The 14,798-nt window shown below is 32.8% G+C and overlaps 1 long non-coding RNA gene across 21 annotated transcripts; it reads left to right on the top strand.

The window, feature by feature from the left end:
* Positions 1-4,141: 4,141 nt before the first annotated feature.
* Positions 4,142-11,509, top strand: LOC107002972. Of its 21 annotated transcripts, XR_001454588.2 has the most exons (12): positions 4,154-4,436; positions 4,517-4,590; positions 5,691-5,899; positions 5,988-6,125; positions 6,413-6,550; positions 6,851-6,954; positions 7,220-7,239; positions 7,871-8,030; positions 8,155-8,247; positions 8,326-8,424; positions 8,507-8,849; positions 11,237-11,509. It is a non-coding gene; the product is annotated as an uncharacterized LOC107002972 (long non-coding RNA). The 21 variants fall into 21 exon arrangements; XR_003575274.1 differs by adding an exon at positions 10,867-11,019 and having other exon boundaries at positions 4,142-4,436; positions 6,851-8,030; XR_001454586.2 differs by having other exon boundaries at positions 4,143-4,287; positions 4,429-4,436; positions 6,851-8,030.
* The last annotated feature ends 3,289 nt before the right edge of the window (positions 11,510-14,798 follow it).

The following is a 14,798-nucleotide window of genomic DNA, read 5'->3' as shown; positions in this document are numbered from 1 at the left end:
TGTCCTGATTTAGAAACTTTTGTCTGAATCCAATTGTTCTTGATATTCCATTCATCCAAGTGTGACCAAGATGTATCGATATTTGAAGAGAATTTATTAGTGTCCGGGCATGAAGAAGGATATTGCAGAGTTTGGGGCTAAGTGTCAAAATTGTAAACAAGTAAATTATATACATCAAAGACATGCAGGTTTTCTTCAAGGAATGGAAAATTTTGAATGGGAGTGGGAAAGGATAACGAGGGATTTTGTGGTTGGTCTTCCCAAGACTTCGGGAATTTTTATTCTATTTGGGTAGTGGTGGATAAATTGACTAAGTAAGCCAACTTTATTTCAGTAAGAATAGATTATAAAGCTGAACAATTAGCTAAGGTGTATGTGAAAGATATAGTAAGGTTGCATGGAGTGCCCCTTTCTATTACCTCAAATCGTGGTACGCAGTTGACCTCGAAGTTTCAAAAGAAATAACATGATGATTTTTTCACACAACTCACTTTTATTACCTCTTTTCATCAACAAACAGATGGGCAATCGGATAGGAATATTCAAGTGTAAGAAGACATGTTGAGACAATGTGTGATTGACAATAGAGGGCTTACTCTTGTTTGAATTCTCTTATAATAATATTATCACTCAATTATTGATATGACACTGTTTGAGGCATTATATGGGAGGGGATGTATATCACCCATAGGATTGTTCGAGGCTGAAGATGTGAAACCTTTGGGGTCGATTTAGTGAAGGATGCTCAAGAGAAGGTGAGGAGTATTCAAACAAAACACTTAGAAGCTATAAAAGAAGTATGTCGACCATGAGGTGAGAGACATGACATGACATTTCATGCTTGTGAGAATGTTCTTCTTAATGTATCGCCAATGAAAGCAGTGATGAGGTTTGGAAAGAAGGGCAAGCTAGTCCGTGATACATTTACCCCTTTGAAGTTCTTGAATGTGTAGGATCGGTAGTGTATAGACAGTCTTTACCTCCTAAACTATCGGGATTTAATCTGTTATTTCATATATTCATGTTGAAGAACTATCATGGGTACATGGATTATATCAGTAAATGGGACTCCAATGTGTCAGACAAAGACCTCCAATATGATAAGTAACCCATTGCAATTCTTGACTGTGATGTGCATAAGATAACGAACAAGAATATTAAGTCAGTGAAAGCTCAATGGAAGAATCATCCAGTCGAGGAAGATACTTGGAATATTGAGTGGGATATGCGAGACAAGTATCCCAGTTGTTCGTCGATTTAGGTACTACTTCATTGCTTTCTTAGTCTATTTTTCCTATGTTTGTCACTCGGGGATGAGTGATAGGTAAATCGGTATCTATTATAACGAGGGAACTTAAATACCAAGTTCTGTCATTATTGAAAATCCAATAAGAAAAAAAATTGGGTCGGAAAACTTTTTCGCGGTAACTTGGAATTTCCAACCTAGTCCAGATTTAGACGAAATAGGATTTATTAAAGTGTAATGATTTCAGGTAATCATTTGGTGATCAAAATGTTAATTTGATTACGTGAATAGATAGATAAGACGTTAAGGAACCCGTACAACTTTATGGAATTAAATTTGGGCGAGTAGAACTCATGAAATTGATCATAGCGTGAACGGGTAGTTTCTGAGTATCGTTGATTGAAGCTATGTTATCAAACGACGTTCATGTAATTATTAGAATAGCTCATTTTTTCCATGCAAGACGATGAGGTGGGATTTTTGCTGTAAGGGGGGCTCGCTGTAGCGGGATTTACGCGACTTAATGTTTGTAATAAATCTCAAAAATGTTTTATTCTGCAATTCATGAACATCGGAGCTGTGGAATGAATGTAGGGGTTGTGTTGACTGTCTTCCACCATTCTTGATGCTAAAAGTAATATTTCAACTCCCCAAATCCATTTTTTATCTGTAGAAGGTAATCTAATGGGTAATAGGTTTTTGATTTGGATATTATGGTTGAGAAAGCCCTAGTATGGGTATATGGTTTTCACCTAGGATTGATATTATTATTTATAATCTTGTTGATTAGGTGTTGTTTATTGATCCTTTCACTATTATGATTTTTCTCCACCACCTTGCCGGTCTCCTTTTATATATATATGTCCAACATATATGAGACGCAATCTGTTCATGTTTAAGCAAAAGAAAAAAAAAGGAATCAGAAGGAGACCTTAACTTCTTTGAACGGCTTACTATTTATCTTCTCATTTTGCTTTCAATACCAAATAAATATTTAGGTATTGATTCTTTCTATCATTCTTTTAGTTTCCTACTTGTTTTCACATATTTGTTTCCTTTATTTTGGTCTATGTGGGCTCTGAAATGGAGGGTCATTAGCATTATTTTGGGTTGCATGACATGCAAAACTTTATTGCGCTTCTAAACGAGCTTTTGGAAAATTTGAAAAATTTAATAATGACAAGAAATTTTGGGCACAAAATTCCTTATCAAATAGAAATATAATATACTATGCAATCACTCAAAATGTTTCCCCCTTTATTGTTTTGTCTCGTTCAATAATGGATCGGTCGATAAAATATCAAACTCGAAGCTTTAAAAGTTATACTTAAATATGTGAATGTCACCTTCTTTTTATCTTAAAGAAATCAATCGATATGTCTTCTACTTGTTGAGAAATTATATGAATATATGTCGTTAGGTTGTATTATTTTCTTACTTTTTCCCTCCAATTCCTTGTTTTGGTAAAGCAGTTTGGATTAAATGTGAAATAGACCTGAAAAGATTCTTCAGTTGATCCATTTTGCTAGGAATTAGTGGTCATTCAAGACATAGTATATCGACAGACTCCATTCCAATACAAGCAAATACTTATTCAGGATTTAAGTTCTATGGGTTCAACTCTAAAGTTCTTAGTACTGAAAGTTCTATGGGTTCAACTCTGCAGCTCTTAGCACTGAACCTATTATATTCCCAAAGATATGGGTGTTGTGTTTAAAAGGTCTGAATGGAAAATAAAGATCTGTGTCTTTTATGAAGAGTTGCGACTTTTATGAAATGATGTGACTTTAATGAAAGGATGCGACTTTTATGAAAAGTTATGACTTTAATGAGAAGTTGCGACTTTTATGAGAAGTTGCGATTTTATGAAAAGTTGTGAATTTTATGAAAAGTTGTAACTTTTACGAAAAGTTGTGACTTTTATGTAAGGTGACGAACTTTCTGAAAAATTATAACTTTTCCAAAGGTTTGTAACCTTTCCGGTAAGGAACATTAAGAACCTTTTTACACTACCCTTTGTTTTCTAATAATTGAGGGATTTCCTCTCATTTCAAAAATATAATTTTTGGACTTCTTCTACTCTAGCATTCTAAGTGTACTTTACTGCCGTTGAGTGGCTCGTTGACACCAGCGTTTCGGGTCTCAATATACTGGTGATTGAGATCACTCTATCATGGGAGGACATATTCCAAATCAAACCTCGTATACTAGAGGGGAATAATTTTCTTAAGGGGACACTGTGCATTTAGTGGGCTTGATCTTCTTTCTATTTTTCCAGATTCTGGTATATGTTATAGATTTTTATTTTGTGAAGTAATTTTTGTTCGTCAATACTTCACTAATTCATTACACTTTGATAACTTCATATTTGTGCAAAGTTTGTTGGAATCGGTAAGATTCTTTAAACACAGATTGACAATGTGTTTCTGATTCTAGTTTTTCTACTTGTTTTAATTTTCTAGTTGTGAAAATGTTCTTAAACTTTGTTTTGTCTTCACAAGTTCTTGAAAGTTTTATTCTAAGTATCTTAGCAATACTAGATGAACAACAATCTTAAATATATTAATATATTGTTAGGTCTTTTTGTATTCTACTGATTCTGAAAATCTAATCATGAAAATAGAAGATAAATGCATCACTTGTCCATAATTAATTGCTTTGTTTAACAAGCACTACAAGAAAAAGCATTTTTTAAGATCAACATTGAAGGACGAACTAATTATCACGTCTCTAAAAGTATAACTATTGGGACAAGTTTATATTTCAGTCCTTATTTATACAGTTTATTGAGAAGGTATCAAATCTAGTCACTGTTCCCAGATTCTATTGAGGAGCTTGAGCGGGAGAAAATTTCACCAGTATTTTTCTACTTAAATATTTAAATTAAAAAAAAATCACTTTTGACAAAACTTTAGGCGGCCAAATTTTATACAGTAGGTAAAAGAAAAGACCACAGCTGCGCATAGCCAAATCTTTTTTCTACTCAAAATTGCAGCTGCCCTAGTTTGAGATCAATCATAAACACATTGCAACTGAGCAAGGTCGTCACTCTTCCCTGATCTCAACTCATTCATCTTAATCTTGACGTTTCTCTACACTAATTCTTTCTTTTTCTTTGTATCGTTGATGCTCTGCTCTAATCGTTTCTCTTTATCGTTCCACCACAACTTTTCTCGAAACAGAATTTCAGGTTGATTGTTTTCTGATAGATTTTATTGTTTTTATGTTTTATTGATGTCTTCTACGCTAATTGTTTTTTCTTTATATCAGTGCTGCTCTGCCCTAATTGTTTTTTCTTTATATTACCTCTGCTCTGCCCAACTTTGTTCGAACAAAAATTCCAGGTTGGTTCATCTTTTAATTGAGTTATTGTGTTTCTTTATATGTTTTATTGATGTCAGTTTTTCATATTTGTATTCATGCTACTCTTTTTTTTCTTCCTCTTTTTGTAACAATAAATAGCTTAATAGTATCAAAATCTGGTCTCTTTTCTATTGTAAGATTAGTGGGAACCTAAGATTATTAGATTGTGGTTTTAATAAATAATTTGATTTTGAAAAGTGTATATTCTATCTCATTGATTAGGCAATCTGATCCTGATCAGTGAGAAAACTAGAAGTTTTCCCTAGAAGTTTTCTCTCGCAGTTTTCCCTAGAAGTTTTCTCAAGATTTATATTTCATATAGATTCCATATAAAATTTAAGGAACTCACTGTTTCATGAATAAATACCAGCTTTATATATGTCACTATGTAGGATGGCTACTTATCAATAGGCATAAATGTAATCGTCATATCATGGTTTATACTCCACTGATCTGGATCAGACCTAATGTTGCATATGGCCTCAAACATTATTGTTGTTAGCTGCAGAATTGAAGTGTCTATGCCTAGTAGAGTAAAACATTCAGTTAATCTAAGGCATAGTGCTAAACTAATAACTTTCATCCACAATTCTAACAACTCAACTGCCCTGTTATGTGCCATATTTCTCTATCTATATGACCTTAACTCCATTTATTGAGGCATAGATGGCCTTGAAAATCTTCTGAAACATGTAACTGTGAAATCCTACCAAGTCACCTACAAATATATAGTACATTAGTAGTAATATCTAAATCTTAAACACGAGATTGTAAATGATATCATTCTGTAAAAGTTGTGTGCAGTGTTAGGGTTTAATGCCTGTAAGATTGAATATGAAGCGTTATATTTTTAAGAAAATAGATATAGTAAGAGATTACTTCTACTGTTGGCTCAAGTCTGAAGCAGAATCACATGCTTGTGTTCTGATTTTGTTAAAATTGTTCTGATCACACATACATTTGTTGTCATTATGTAACTCAGATAATATTTTATGCCAAGGATTCCTGTACAATCACATGCTGTCTATAATCTCCTACATTGTCATAATATTAGTTTTTCTAATTTTGGATCTTTTTGCAGATTCAAGATGAAGCTATTGAAGACTTAAAATGAGGCTGCTCATCTATGAAGAGTACTATCAGATATACCTTTGTCGCGCCTAGTGCTATTGGAAAGGGACAAGGACGAGGGCTTAAAATCATTGGATGAGAGAAGAAATTTGCCAACTAAGAGTTATGTTTCTCAATCTAGTGTTCTGGTTAATCAGTACATCCAAGAATTTGAAACAAGTAAGAAATTTGCCAACTAAGAATCTTGTTTCTAAAAAAAAACTTCTACAGTATTGATAATATGCTTTGTTTTCTCCATGTTATGTAGGGAAGGAACAAGGACAAGGACTTAAAAAGTCTACTTTGTTTACTAGTCAAGGAATGACAACAATACCTAAGAACTCGATTGATCTTGTGAAAGAGAAAAAACAAATTAGCTCCTCAGCTCATGCATTGACTAATCTCGGTAAGAAATACACCAGGAAGTCTAGACAAGTAATATTTGTGAAAATCTGACACCTTTTCAAATTAAAGTTCAAGTTTGTCTGTAATATTTTTAGTTCTTTACTTTCCAGATGTAGCATATCGTAGCTCCCAAAAGAGCAACCACCCTTTCTGTCTTAAAGTTCTAGTTAAAGAAGAGGATGAAACATACTTGATATGCTGAAACTTGTTTTCATATTTCTTACAGTTTCTCGCTCTCAAATAGAATAAAGTATTGATAATATGATTTGTTTTCTTTATGTTGTGTAGGGAAGGGCCGAGTACAAGAAATTGCAAACTCTGCTTTGTTTACTAGTAAAGGAATGCCAACGATACCTCAGAACTCCATAGATCTTGAACAAGAAAACAAGCAAACTAACCTCTCAGCTTATGCATCAACTAATGTAGGTAATTAATAAACACAAGAAGTCTAGATAAGTATGATTTTTTGAAATCTGTTCTGTTTTTAAATAAAAGTTCAAGTTTGTATGTAATAACTTTGAACTATTTTCAGTTCCTTACTCTCCTATTTTGTGGCTGAATCAATTTTTTTCTCTTCTTTGTATTATTTTAAAAATTATCTATTACGCTATATTTTTTTGTATTTATAAATCTAATACCCTCTGCAAGTACTTGTCAATTTTTTTCAGCTTCTTCATCTCCGAAACACTATGCTAAAGTATTGATAATATGATTTGATTTGTCAAGATTCTGTAGGAAATGGGCGAGGACAAGGACCTAAAAGCTCTATTTTTTTGACTAGTCAAGGAATGGGAATGAACCATAACAACAACATGACTTGTGAATCTGAGGTGGGATGTAATAACAAGAGTGGTCTTTCTTCTAATCAACATACAAAAACTCATTCTAAAAGAACAAGAGCAAATTCGGCCATATTGTCTAGTCAAAAAATGCAAAAAATGGATAAAATGATTCTTGAGAAAGAGGATATGCACTCTTTTGATCCGGTTATGGAACACTCTCAAACAACTGAAAAAGCTTAGTTTAAATACATATCTTATTAATTTATGAAGCTGAATTTGATTGCTATAGTTCTTTCTAAATTATGCAATGTAGGTTCATCTAATCCTACAAAGGTAAGAAGTGTTCGAGGGAGCAACATGTGCAAAGAAGTTGATTCACTTGAAAATGGAGAAAAGCTGAAAGTAACATTTTACAATAATTTAACTTTTGGAACAAAAACAAATTATTTTTGAGGTATTTAGGAAAAATTGTTCGTGATCGTAATATTTGTCCACTTGGAGTAACCTCATGGTGTGATATTAAGCCAGAAAAATTATTTCACATGTGTTCAGCTGCTGGGGTAACAAATTTTAACTTCATTCAAATCTTTCATTAACATATTCTCTATATTTTTTCAGTTTTGCAATTTCTTTCTCTTCCTTGTAATGCTTTATCTGTTATGCTTTGTTTATTTCTTAACAGTAAAATGAAAAATGTTCTAAAAAGCGAAAAAAGTTATCCTAAATCTTTATACAAGTACATCCTAAATGAATAAGGATAGTAAAACAAGTACATCTAACGAAGTTCCCTAATCTTTTTATCTTACTTACTTCAGAACTACTGCTTATTGTACTAGAACATATATTTTTCATTGTTTTCCTTTCTTGATTCTTCTCACTTGGTAATAACTCAACTCATGTCTCGATTTTTATAGAACAAATTTGAGGCTATTGACATGAATGATCATCGTGATTATATCTTCAGATGGATGAATGAGTTATGGAACAAATGGAGAGGACACTTACATGAAAAATATGTCAAGAATAATCCCATTCAACAGTCTCTCAAAAATATCCCAAGGGGAGTAGACAAAAAAGAATAGGAATGGTTAGTAAAGGAACATTTTACTTCTGAAAGTTTTCAGGTATGTATGTTGCTTAAGTTTATTACTAGGAAAAACCTTGAAGCTTGTTCATGCATGAGATGCCTTATGTATAAATAATTTTGTTATAAATATTCTAGTTAAGCTTATTGTTTCACAAATACAGGCAAAAAGCATCAGGAATGCAACAAATCGATCTAAGTTGAAGATGCTTCATCATATTGGTAGCAAATCTATTCTAGATATTATTTATCAAAAGGTATTGTTAAAAACTATTTTCCTTGATGAAGTATTTACGAAGTTTGTGTTATTTTACATGTTTGACATTGATGTAAAGGGTGGGAAATATTACAATCCACCAGATTTGACGACTATTTTCTTTGAGACTAGTAAGAAAGATAACAAGCTTGTTGAACCTGAAGCAATTGAAAACCATGTAGGTTTGGTAAATTCAATAAGTTAATAGCTTCGAATTGTTATGTGTTTTCATAGAAAATTTCATTTTATATATTTTGTAGTCTCAACTTGAGGAAATAGTTCAAGAAGATCCATCTTTATCTAGTATAAAGATTGTTGAAAAATGTTGTGGACCACAAACTCGTAGTCATGTATTTGGATTTGGGGGTGGAGTGAAGGCGAAAGATTTGAAAGGTGGAACTTATTCAAGGGCTGCACTTTGGTCTGCGCTAAGTTCAACTCGAGAGGATAACAAATTCTTGAATGAAGAAAACAAATCCTTGAATGATCGCTTGTCCACCTTAGAAGATAAGATGAAACAATTTTTTGATGCTCAACAATCAGATCTACCACCTATAGTATCGCATGTTTCAAATGAATGACAACTATTTTTCTTTTGACCAAGTAAGTAAGAATATACCCGACTTTATTTTATTATAAGAAGGATTTTAATTCATGAGATGATAGTTCTACCTCAATACCCATCATAACCACCACTCAACTGGTTTGGAATATTCTATCATATTTTCCAGCATATTAGTACAGTTCGAGAGAAACATTGAATGCTGATATAAAGAAATGTACTGACTGTCGTATTAGTATGGTCATCATCATTTTTATTTCTAGTACTTTGATATGAAGATGCAAATGAAAGAACAAAGATATAGGTGGGTAGCAGAGATATATGTTAATGCAAAGTTAACACAAAAGACAACAAGGTGGTCAAGTTTTTTTAGTTGGAAAAGTAGCTAAAGGATAAAAACAGGGGACCAGTTCAAATTTCAATAACTAATGTTTAAAAGTTAACACAAAAGGTCAGGGATGTCTAATACTTGCACATGTTTTCACCGTCACAAAACTGGTGGGTACTCAACTCTGCATATCACTCTCAAAATCCTTAATAACTGTAGTTGGAGAAACTCTAAAATGTAATATAAAAACTCTAGGATCATTGGTACTACATATGTCTGACCAATTTTTTTTTCATTGTTAAAAAGATTTTTAAAATGAATAATATTTTCAAGAGGCTATATACCTGATTTAAAGCTGGCTTTGAACATTTCTTTGTTTATGTCGGAAAAAGAGTAGTGTTGGATAAGATGGAAACGAATCTCGAGCTCAAAAAATGGAATATGAAGCCTTCAAGAATGACTCTTTACCAATTCTGAAACATATCAAGTAGCTCACTTTGGCATAAATTGTCATACTCTGAGGCCAAGGGGAGGATTAAAAGAGGTGATAGAGCAGTGTTTTGGGAAGCGAGAAGCGGAAAAAAGCGACGAGGGCTTGCTTCACAGAAGCGAGAAGCGTGAAGCGAAGCGCGCGCTTTTTTTTAAAAAAGCGACATTTAGTATAAAAATAAAAAAATATTAAATAACTAAATAGAGGTAATATAGTCTTAGATTGAAAGAAATTACATAGGCAAAAATACTCATAAGTCATAACATATAAAGCAAAAAATTAAAAACATAATTAAATCACAAAGATTCAAACTCCTATTCTTCAACAAGGCTGCTAGACTGATCCCAAAATAAATAAATAAAAGCAAAAGAATTGAAAAAAAAAAAGAAGAGGAGGCAGCAGTCAGTAATTAGAAACAGAGCAGGCAGCAGAGATGAAGAAAAGAAGTAGAAAAAACTAGAGTAGTCGAAACTCAGAGAGATGAAGAGATGAAGCACAGGCGAAGATTGTATATTTCAGGAGAAAAGAAACTCATAGAGATGAACTAATAAACATTAGCTAAAAAAGAGATGAACAAAAAATTACCTGCAGTTGCGGTCGAGGTTGAAGAGAGAGGCAGCCTCAGTCGAGATCGTCAGGAGAGAAAGAAGGGAAAGAAGTATTGTGAAAGAAGAGTCGCGAGGAGAGAAAGAAGGGAAAGAGTCGTGAGGAGAGAGAAGGTTATATTTCAGATTTTTTTTAAAAAAAACCTAATTTTTTTTTAAAAAACCCCAATTGTCGCTTTTTTTTATAAAAAGCGCGCTTTATTGCGCTTTTGCCTTAGGGTCGCTTCTCGCTTTTTCATCTGAAGCGAGAGCTTTTTTCAGATCGCCTCGCCTCAAGATAAAAAAGCGCACAAGGGTTGCCTCGCTTTGAAGCGCGCTTTTCTGCGCTTTTCACAACACTGTGATAGAGTGTGACAAATAGGTTTTGGCTCAGGTTCCAAATGTAACAGTGTTGTTTGGCATGCTATAAACACTATTAATCCTAAGGATCTAGAGAAAAATCCATGAACTGATGAGATTCAAGACTTCCCAGTTCATGTTCCTGCAGTGATGCCTCTTCAATTTCTAGCTGAATGTCTTATTTATTCTTCTGATTGTATGTCAAACGGGATAGTTAGCTCACCGGATTACTATTCTATCTCATACATTATCTTGTGGTTTGTACAAAGACGATTCAACCAAACTATGCATTCCAGATTAAACACACAACGTCTGACTATCGGAAAAAAAAGTAAAGTCAGCATCTCTATCTGCATTGTTTGGGGGATTAAGCAGGATTCATATTGGGATGGAAATATACAAGATCTGTTTCTGGACAATACAAAATTACTGTCTGCATTAACCATGTTGTAAGTTTTGAGATTATGTCTATTTCACACGAGATTTCTGCCCCGTTTATTGTTCATTATAGTTTTTTTTTCGTACTAATTTTTCATTCCTGCTCGTCTCTAAACCTTTATTTTATTTGTTTTCATTATATGACGGGTGTTATATATATAGATATTAGATTCTTGGTCAATGCATCTCAAAGTTTTTCTAATGGTTTATTTACTTATTTTCTTGCAGCTTTTGCTGTTTTTTCTGGATAACACTAGATGAAGATTGGAACTTCTAATATTTTGCCTAGCTTTTGTTCATTCTTCTATGCAAAGAGACAAGTTTGGAAGCAGATGAATGAGCTCACTTTCAGATTGCTACAAATTTAATGCAAAACTTGATGTCATTGTCTAACTCGGCTGCTAGCTATGATTTTTTGTTAAGCAGACATTAAAACATATATTATGGATGTCAACAGATTATCGTAATTAACATTTTCTTTACATATATCTTTTTGTCTCAGTCTCTTCTCTCTATATATATATCATCTTTTTGTAGCAATATTTTTAGTAGCAATTGATACTTTTTGAATTGTATTAGTGCTCCATCTAGTACAATAATTATGCTGGTCTCTAAAGGTCAATTACCAGGATTGTTGCTTATCTCTACTGCTATTCTAGGATGGGGTTTTTGATAGTCGCCAAAGCTATTTTAGGACGAGATAGTTCTCGTCTCGAAATCAATTATAAGGACAGGTCTTTTATGGTCACTAGAGATCACTAGGACCAGATCCATATCGTCTTTAAAGATTATTACGACTAGTTTTTTATGGTCCCCATAGAGTTTTACCGACCTGAAAAATATCTTTCCCAAAATATTTTGATCTATTTGAGTCCAGAAATAACGTTCCTAAAATATTTTGCGACCAGATTGGATGTCCGTCCCAAAAAGCTTTAACGACTGGTTTTATTGTCCCGTCGTTATTGTGCGATAGCGAAGGAAGGTCTTAAGACGGGTGGCGACCAGGTTTTTTCATGTCGCAAATACTCATTTCGGACCAGATTTTGACTTTTAGGGACCATATTTCCCTTCCTTAGAGACTGCTTTTCTTGTACTGAAGTTCGAAGTGAGAATGTTACAGAAAAAAATTGTGTTATTCCGGTTAAGTGATTACACCAGGTAACCTTCTTATTATTAATATAAGGAGGAAAATAATTTCTAAGAGTTAACAATTTTTATTTTTTATCATGTGTATCTTTGGAAAAAGATTTACAAACTATATCTTTTGGAATGATTTTTTCTCGACAAATAGTGTTGCCTTTAAAATTCTTTAGCTTGCAAAATGAGAGATGCACAATTTTGTTTGACAAAATAGTATGTCAAAATGTTATAGTGAAATGCTATTTGAAAAGAAAAACATTTCTATGTGATAAAAAATATGTTTAATTTCGTTTGGAGACTAAAAAGCTTTTGTAGTTTTGTATTACTTGTGAATTTGATTATGTCTGATTGTTGTGCATTAAAAACTTTTGTAGTTTTCTACTCTGAATAAATTAGACTCTGTAATTGATTTGAAGAAAGTGAAAACTTCACCTACTAAGTCTGTGTTGTACTTTTGATTTTCTATAAATTCCACTGTCATATAGAAACATTCTAAATACTAAGTGGTATGGCTATTTGTGATAGTGGAAAAGACCAGTAACATAGTGTTTGGAGAGTTTGTGGAATGAACTTTGACACTATGTAAAGATTATCAAAGAGAATTGGAACTCTATAATTTGGCCGTAGAATAATATTTTAAAAAGAGGTTTTAGACTTGTTGTCTAATTTAATTTTGGAGCAAAAGATATGACAATAATTGATACTTTTGTATTATGTTAGACCCAGAAAATTCTTGAAATATATTTGGTATTATAGTTGTTGAATTTCTCTATACTAGAATATGGTGTTACTAGTATGAAAATACCAAATTATATGTATACTTCTTCTAAATGATTTAGTTCTATTATGAAAAAATATAAATTAAAATGTTGTGATTGTTCATGTAAAGATATGTCTATAATAATAAATATATTTGCATAGAGATGCATATTCGTGAATAGTCATTTGTTTTGTTTTTGTAGAATAAACATTTGGACTATATTGCCTTTATTGGAACCGATGAAACTTTGTTCATGGGTAGTTCTATAACAATCAAATTGAGATTTATGGAAGGTCCTTCTGAATATGACATTTGACAAGGTGATTACTCTAAAAAATGTTTGTACACACAAAATTGTAAGAAATAAGAATAAACTGTTAGTTCGAAAAAAGATACCTCACGAAGAGTTTTTCAAATAAAATATTTTTATTTGTTCTTAAGTTCTTGAGTCAAAGTTTTTCACATGAGCACTTGGGGCATGTCAATTACAAAACTTTGTAAGGAAAACTGATCAACTTAGAAGTTTTGTCTAACTTTGAGTGCAATAAATAAAAATGTCAAGTTTATGTGGAATTTATGTCTGTTGATCATTCTTATAAATCTGTTGAAAGGAATTCTAATACCTTAGAATTTATTTACAATGACATTTGTGATAAGAAGTCAAAACCATCTCATGGTTGGAAAAAGTATCTGGTTACTTTTATTGACAATTTCATTAGAAATGACTGCGTCTATTAACTGAATGATAAGGATGAAACAATGGAAATGTGTGGACAATGTAATATCAATGTTGAAAATCAATTGGGAAAAGGATAAGAAGTGATAAGTGTAACACTCCGAAAAGTCAAGACCTAATGTAGAGCCTAACACAATTGTCTAGGGGTTTAGATACTTTTTAAGACCTCAAATAATGTTTATAAGTCATCCGAGAAGTTTTAGAGTCAAGACATAAAAGAACGTCCATGACATCCGGAAACTAGCTAAATTGAACTAGTTAATGCCGCTAGTTTAGTGAAGGTTTTAGAGGGTCAAATGAATTATAAAACTTTTAACAAGACTTTTAATAGGTAGAATGTAGTACAAAGGGTCCAAACGTCCAGTAACGACGCCCAAAGGACCACCGGAAGGGTCCTTGAGGAGGACCCCAACATAGGTGCACAGGCTGCTATCAAGAATCAAAGGGCTGTTGCGAGACGCTCAGCCCACACGATGTCCGCTGCCTCTGTTCACTTTTCAAGAATAAAATTGGGAATTAGTCTCGCGACGTAGAGCCACTTCCCTGATTCCTAAAAATCGTATTTTAAGAATTTTGACTTCACAGAAAGACCCATTTAATAAAGGGGTCTTTTGGGTAATTTAGAGGGTTATTATATATAGCCTAAGGGTCTGTTTGAAGTCATTTTCACGCACCTAAACTAAATTCCCAAAACAAACCCAAAAGCTCTCATCTCTCCCTACTTTCTCTATCCACAAATGCTCCATTGAAGAAGGAAGTATGATTGAGAAAGAAGGTCAATTTCTCTAGGATTTCACTTCAATTTCATAGATAAATATGAATTAAGGTATGGTTTATTTACTCTTGGGATTCCTTTTCCCAAGAGATCATTTCAAATTTAATTTCTAAATCACCCAATTCCAAGGGTTTTCCAATTCTAATTGGTTTTTATTCTAAACTTCAACTTGATGACTGATCATGATTAATTGTGATTTTTATGACTAATTGAGTATAGATTGTTGGTTAATTGATTGAATTTCATGAGGATCATGTCCCTTTCCCAATTTACACAAATCTTGGATCTTGATTGTAAATTGATGGGAATTAAAGTATGAATTGATCATTAGACTTGCTTTATCTATTCTAATTCATGTATGGATCGACTAGGGTAAGGT

The sequence above is a fragment of the Solanum pennellii genome, chromosome 11, assembly GCF_001406875.1.
Source record: "Solanum pennellii chromosome 11, SPENNV200".
Lineage (NCBI taxonomy): Eukaryota > Viridiplantae > Streptophyta > Magnoliopsida > Solanales > Solanaceae > Solanum > Solanum pennellii.
This window is presented reverse-complemented; position numbering and strand designations above follow the sequence as displayed.